Here is a 6,935-nt window from a genome sequence, read left to right as displayed (position 1 = left end):
TAATGTGTGCAGGATGGCTCCGTCATGTACATGCGCCCAAACCACATTCACTTGAACACGGAAACTGCCGTAACCTTCTTGTCACGAAGCTGTTTGCTCTATTCAATGCTCCTCCAGCGCAGTATCATTCTGCGCTGAGATGACCCAACCTTCTCGTGACGGCAAACGAGCTTTATTTGCGTCATTTCGCGTCGGACATTTTCGCTGATACGCTGCACGCACAATGACAACGAGTACGTCATAGGTGCGAGCGTGCATCAGCCTGAAACATCATAATCACATTTTTTTTCTTGCCTTGTTCAGTTCACAGATGTATTCTAGGGACATTTTTTTTACTGACAATCAATGTCTCTTCGGAGAAGAAAAAAAATATTTTTTCTGGCATGATTGCAGTGCGTGTTCGAAATAATTGGCATTCACTCGTTCCGGTGCCTACGATGTGTCATCTATTCTTCTACCCTGGGTATACAGTATTGTTGTTGTGGCTTTTCATTATGCCTTATTCAGGTACTCCATCGTACAACTTGGTTACACGTCCATTTACGTAAACTTATGGGGAAGGTCAATCACTATAATTACTTCCCCCTGCTTCGTACCTCCAATAAAAAACAGGGAGTTGAATTAAAGCATGTTTGGCTGTCACTTCACAGTTTATGGGCGCCTAGCCAAGTTCCACCTCTGCTGTACTATACATGTCTCTGATCTTTCTCTTTTTTTGTAAATTCTAAGCCTCTCTATCTATCGATCGGTCTTTCTACCTGTCTAACTGGCCAGCCAGCCAGCGAGCAAGCCAGACAGACAGATGGACAGACGGACAGCTGTACGCCAGCTGGCTGGCCGGCTCTCTCTCTCCCTCTCTTTCTTGGCCGTTTCATTAACTGTATATACGAAAATTTTTGCGGTGTCATATAAGTTCATAACGAACATAAACGACCGGTCGTAACACAAAAATGATGACATGCATCACCTGTATGGCATGGCTTCCATGGCAAGTTTATAGTGGCTCTCGCGGCTGTTTCGGTAGCATGTCATGTATGAAAAATTGTATGGCTTAACATGAGTGTGCTCTGAACGTAAATGGCAGTGGATAAAAAAAGCAGGGCACGTATGTCTTGCACAGCATAATTTACATGCGTCATCATTAAGCTCTCCTGGCCGGTTTGACATACATAAACACTGGTATGCCGTGACATGAGTGTACGCCCAAGTTAGGGTATTGAGATGTCAAGCTGTCACAAAACTTTGCGTTCTGCTTTCCGCCACATCTGGAACAAATCAAAACACTTGTGCAGAAACACTGTACATGTTAAGCTTCAGGCATTTACGACACTGTAAAGGCCTTGGTACGGAAGGTCGAACTGGGTATCGCACTAAACCAGCCTCTATGTGATTAAGAAGCTTTTCAGATTCGAAAACAATCTTTACACACTTTGACGAGCCTAGTCTGCGTACGCTAATGATTTTGCATGGAGGTGTGTAAACGATAAGGCTCTTCAAAGCGTCATCCTGAAGGTCTATGCCTACGTCAGATATAACACTGTTACATTCGTGCCCTGGGGTTAAAAAAGCCCGTGTATTGACACCACAGAGATGCGATAGACCAAGTAGGGTTTGTACCGTCTTCTGATCTGTTGTGTCAACAGCAATGATATTCTTCCGCGGGTTCACACAAACCTCTTGAACAAGACCAGGGGCCAAGTTAAAGAAAAAGTCATGTAGCTTCTGCTTGCAGATAGCATCGAGGCTTGACGTCACGTGAGCAGGCACGTTGGCTACAGTCGTAGCCTCGATGTTGTTGTATATGACAGTATCGTCACTTGAGGACGTTGTCGAAGACTTCCGTCTTGGACTACCATGCTTAGCAGGTGTGTAGGCTTCTGGAGCATCAGGCTCGGAATCGGGAGCTCCTGATGCCACTGAAGCACTGAGGCACTTTCTTGCAGCGGGAGGTCAGTCACTGCTGCAAGACGCTTCCACTGCCATGCCTTCCATAGCAAGCTTCACCAGAAAGGCATCCCGGCAAAGCAGAAATCTTGAGCGCTAGTAGACATGGCCCTGGCTGTTGCTGATGCACAGATAAGCACAAAATACATGAAACTTGAGCACAAACAGCTGGAATACCAGCCGAAGCGTGAAAACTTGGGGATGCCTAAACCAACCACTAAATTTAGATAGCTTTTTAGGTCAGTACAAGCTCTCTAATACTTTCTAGCAATGGGAAGCACAGCTCGCCAGCTCTGACCCAGAGGTGCAGCTTGCACTTCTGGGCTACGTCAGGCAGACAGCAGCAGCCACTGGAGCCCTAGAATTGAGCCTCCACCCATTGAGCTCATGACGCCTGTCCCATACCCTCGCGAAAGTTTTTTTCTTCCTTCCTCCGTTTAGATATTTAAGAACACGTGAAGAGTAAGTGACAAAGCATTTGTCATGTGAAAACAAGCAATTGCGAAAGCGACAGAACGTCTAATAAAACCCCTTGCAGAGCGAACAATTCGGTTTAAGCTATTTCTTTTTCATTGAAATGTCACATTCTTTGGCACCTGGGTAAGATATAGATGCCTCCAGCCACACTTTCTTCTTCCCTACCAGCCATGATGTCTGAATTGTCGTGACGTACAGTGATCTGCGAGCATCTAGGTCTGTCCGTCCGCAAGAAAGTTCAGCAACGTTAATATGAATAGGACATGTGACCAGCTTCGGCGTATTGCCGGCCTTGTGTAGCGAAACCACGTCATGCTCTCAATAGCCAAAGATATATTTCCGTTTGCGAATTTAGTGTCATTCATACTTAGCCACGGTGACCCTCACGGGTCACTTTCCTAATTCGAGCTCATTTCGCTCATGACGAACAACCTCCAGTGCATTCAATACATGGGTGCATTTCGCTGTAGTACGGGTTGGCTTTTTTTTTTCTCGGGTACTTTATGACAGTGAATCAACCTGTCACGAAGGCAACGCGACTACTGCGCATATTTTGTTGCGATAGCGTTAAAGAGCTCGATTCGTAGAAGTTTTGGTGTTGTCGTCGGTGTCGGCGTTGGAGTCATCGGTTGTTAGCAAAAAATCATAATTTTTGCGTGACCGAAAAATATAAAAAAATCAAGATAAAATAATAAAATAAAAAATTCTCGGTTTGAGTGGGGATCGAAGCCCGTTTGTTTGCGTAGCAGTTGGGTGGTCTACCAGACAGCCACACCTTGGCTTGTGAATGCAGTGAAAATAACTCTATCTGCTTGGAAATGCAGTGAAAGTAACACTCGTGCCTGTATACATGCTTCACAATACAACATAAAATAGCGCAGTAATAATGCGTGGTACAAGCGTACATTGCGACGGCGTCCAAACATTATGACAACGACTTCACAGCTTAAAGCCAGTCACCCACTATAAAGGATATACACGTTACTGCACCCTTAAGGCCCAGTAGTGGGTGCATAGCAAGTTCGAAAAGATTTCATACACTACGTATTTAAGTATGCATGAGGAACAGAATGTTGCTATCATGTTCACACTTTAAAGGCGAAACTCAAGGGCCTCCCAAATAGTTTAAGCACACAGTTCCAACCAATTTCATGTATTTAAGGAACACCTAGGTGGGGATTCCTTTTTGGCGGGGATCATTATCACTATAAGGACCCCGGCAAATCGTGGAGTGTTCCACTGAACTAAATTTGCTGACTTTGTCAGCTTAAAAGACTACTGAACGCAAACACCGCAATAAATGTTGAGTAAAGGCAAACATGACCAGTATGAAAATGATCGTAGGAGAGACGGTTGGTGTCGACGTGGGGTTATCGCAGACTGTGAGATTTTGGAGATTGTCAGTTCACTACAGAGATTGGCAGTGATATTCCATGGTGTGCATGCCTTACACTACGAAGAAGTCGTAGTAAGTTCATCCCAATGCCCTCTCTAGGAATCTTGCCAACTTCACAAGCCCTGGGCGGAAGGATGTAATGCAGGAACTTTGTGGAAGCGGTGGCGGTTTTCCGGTAGAGCCGACCCACCCCGGTTGCTCTATATGCAAGTGGATCCCTGGTAGATTTAGATGCAAGGAGCAAAGGATCAAATACTGCAGGCTATACTGGCCTATGGGGAGTGAGAGAAGGTGGACTTGTAGCATCTCGCTTTAGCTCGGATCGGCAAATTGGATTGGCGTAGTCCTACGTTACGCGGGTCGGGGTTCGAGTAGCGTGTGCGTTTTATATTAGCTGTCGTACCATCGGAAGCGTGAGTGTGGTATTCCTGAGAACTCAGCGCTGCCCGAGAAACAGCTGGTTGAGCCAGTTGGTAATCTGGTTTTCATTATTGTTTTCCTAGTTTTTCCTTACTACCTTCTGTCTAGGCCTCTTGTCTGTTGTCAGCGCTCAAACTCAAGCTGACTGTTCGTGAGGGTAGTCGATACCACACCGAGACGCTTGCTATGAATTTTGGAGAAAAATGAACTGGAGATATGGCAAAACAAAGGACGTGGTGGTGGCGTGTAGTCGGAAGAGTATTTGTTGGTTCTGTTGCTTAAAACACCTCCATTTTTTTTTCATTAATATGCCCCCCTTCTTCTTCCCAAGTGAAGGGTCCCAAGGTAGAGATATCATCACATTAGTCAGCCTTTGCGTTTTTCGCAGTTTGATATATCAAAATCATCTACTTCAGATACCGCTTAAGTGATATATCTTGGCTCCTTAGCAACTACTAATCAAAGGTGCCTCTTCAAGTACGTCAAATCCCTAATACGCTGTAAATGAAGAAATATTGTGCCTCGAAATAAACTTTCTCAAACACCAAAATACCGACTATTATTCCACATCCGCAAACATATCTTAAGCAGCAGTTTTCCATCCGAAGTAACTTGTCAAGAAAGAATTTCAAACATGCCAATATGTTCTGAAAGTCTGATTCTGCTGACGATTACACCATGGTGAATAAAATAATGAGTATTAGTTCACTCATATCCCATATCGATATACAAATGTTCCTCTTCTGAAACAAATCACGAGAGAAAAAAATGATTTGCGAATGCAGCCCTCAATAGGCGCAGTGACAACGCTCCTGCCAGCAATTTTTCGCCTTTCGATCTTCCGGTGACAAGTGCTACCAGAAGTCACGCTTCAAGCATTCCCAATGTGTGTACTCAATTAGTTTGAGGTAATCCGCTTACTAATCACGCTAAAGCACTGCACCCTTTTAATCCCACCTTATAGCTTGCTAGTGCTGCGGCTGGATTAGTGGCAAATTCTATTAATCTTGCTCTCGCAACGAGTGTTGTTTTGTATTTGTTTCTCGTTTCCGTCAGTCTCATGAAACTACCGTCGTCTAAAAGAGTGGACAATTCGCCCCGTATACAGAGACCTATTGTTCGAGGTTAGCTGTTCACCTTTTCTGTTTATACGCTCCTCCTATCGTTCTTTCGGATGCAAAGGTTCCCTATTATTTTCATTTCATTTCTAAATTGGCAAGTTCTCCTCTTATTGAGTTCACGCTCTTTCTATCTTTGTTCGCTCTCATTTGTGATCTTGAATTTTCATTCGTTTGTTTTGTTTTACTTTTTTTGCACCATGCACACTTTTCATGGCAAAGTCCTGTGTGACCGAGACCCCCCCCCCCCCCCCCAAAAAAAACACGCCAAAGAACAGGTGCTATTGAGCAACTGGAGCTGTATTTAGGAGTGCACAGCAAGGTGCCCAAGTCTCACAAGTTTTTGCGCTTCGCATTAAAAGTAATTAAACTGAATCTGGTAGTAAATGTCACAAGAAAAAAAGCAAAACTGATGCGTTCAACATTATTACCGGTGTTGGCGAGCTCTTCACCTTATTTAGTGTGTATCCTGAGCTTTATATGTATTTGTTTGCTTACTAACTTTATCGTTACGAAAAAGCACGAACATGGTAGGTAAAGAAGCACGTAGGACCTTAAGTACTTTATCTGTCTGGCAAGCAGGAACAGAAACGGAAACGCGTATTTCGGGAGCACCCCATAAAGGCGAAGTGAAATGAGAAACTGGCCCTGAGAAATAGGCGGGGCCAGAAACGTGGTTTTACGAGAACACTCTCATTCCTATTTACAGGAAGCCGCGCGGAGCTTCGACAACACGCGGATTCAGTCACTGGCACTACTAAAATGAGCTCCAGCTGTTTAATAGTTGAACTCAAGTGCCATTTGGTCACCAATTTTAAATGTGTGTGTGTGTGTGTGTGTGTGTGTGTGTGTGTGTGTGTGTGTGTGTGTGTGTGTGTGTGTGTGTGTGTGTGTGTGTGTGTGTGTGTGTGTGTGTGTGTTGTCGCCATGGTCTTTATGACTGAAAGTCGTTGCCATGGTCTTTATGACTGAAAGCAGAGCTGTAGCATTTATGAAGACTTTACGAAAAGGTTTATTGATATTTTTACATGGCTGCATGAACTCCGCGTAGCAGGAGACGCACGCTTCCGTGAAATAACCCACTGGCCGCATCAGAAGGTTGTCGGAAAGTTGTTGACACTCTTTTTCTGTTTTCCCAAATGTAAAATAAAATGGTATGTGGAACCGAATTGTTTAAAATGCGCAATATGGCGCACCCACCATATGCCAAAACTTTCTGCACTTCTGTTCAACATGGTCGTTACTAGGAAAAAAAAATTATGCATGCTGATTTTCGCCTTCAAGAGAATGGGACAGTGCAATAGGGTCCGATTCACATTGCCTTTTTGATATCTAGCCTGGCTTCACTTGTCAGTTGATACCTAAACAATGCTGCTAAGATAGGAACGTCTGCGCACCTTTATATTGGCCCTTTCAAACTATTCCAGAATGCCTATACTGCAAGTAATGATTCGAATCGCCCGCTACGTTACAATTCTTTCTTTTGCAACTTCGCGAAGTAACCACTAACTATCCGTAAGGCAACACGCGCACCTCTACAGCTGTGCAGGTTGTTAAAGCTGTTGTTGATAATGATAATT

This window comes from Rhipicephalus microplus, chromosome 1, assembly GCF_043290135.1.
Source record: "Rhipicephalus microplus isolate Deutch F79 chromosome 1, USDA_Rmic, whole genome shotgun sequence".
NCBI classification, from domain to species: domain Eukaryota; kingdom Metazoa; phylum Arthropoda; class Arachnida; order Ixodida; family Ixodidae; genus Rhipicephalus; species Rhipicephalus microplus.
Note: the sequence above shows the minus strand (reverse complement) of the source record.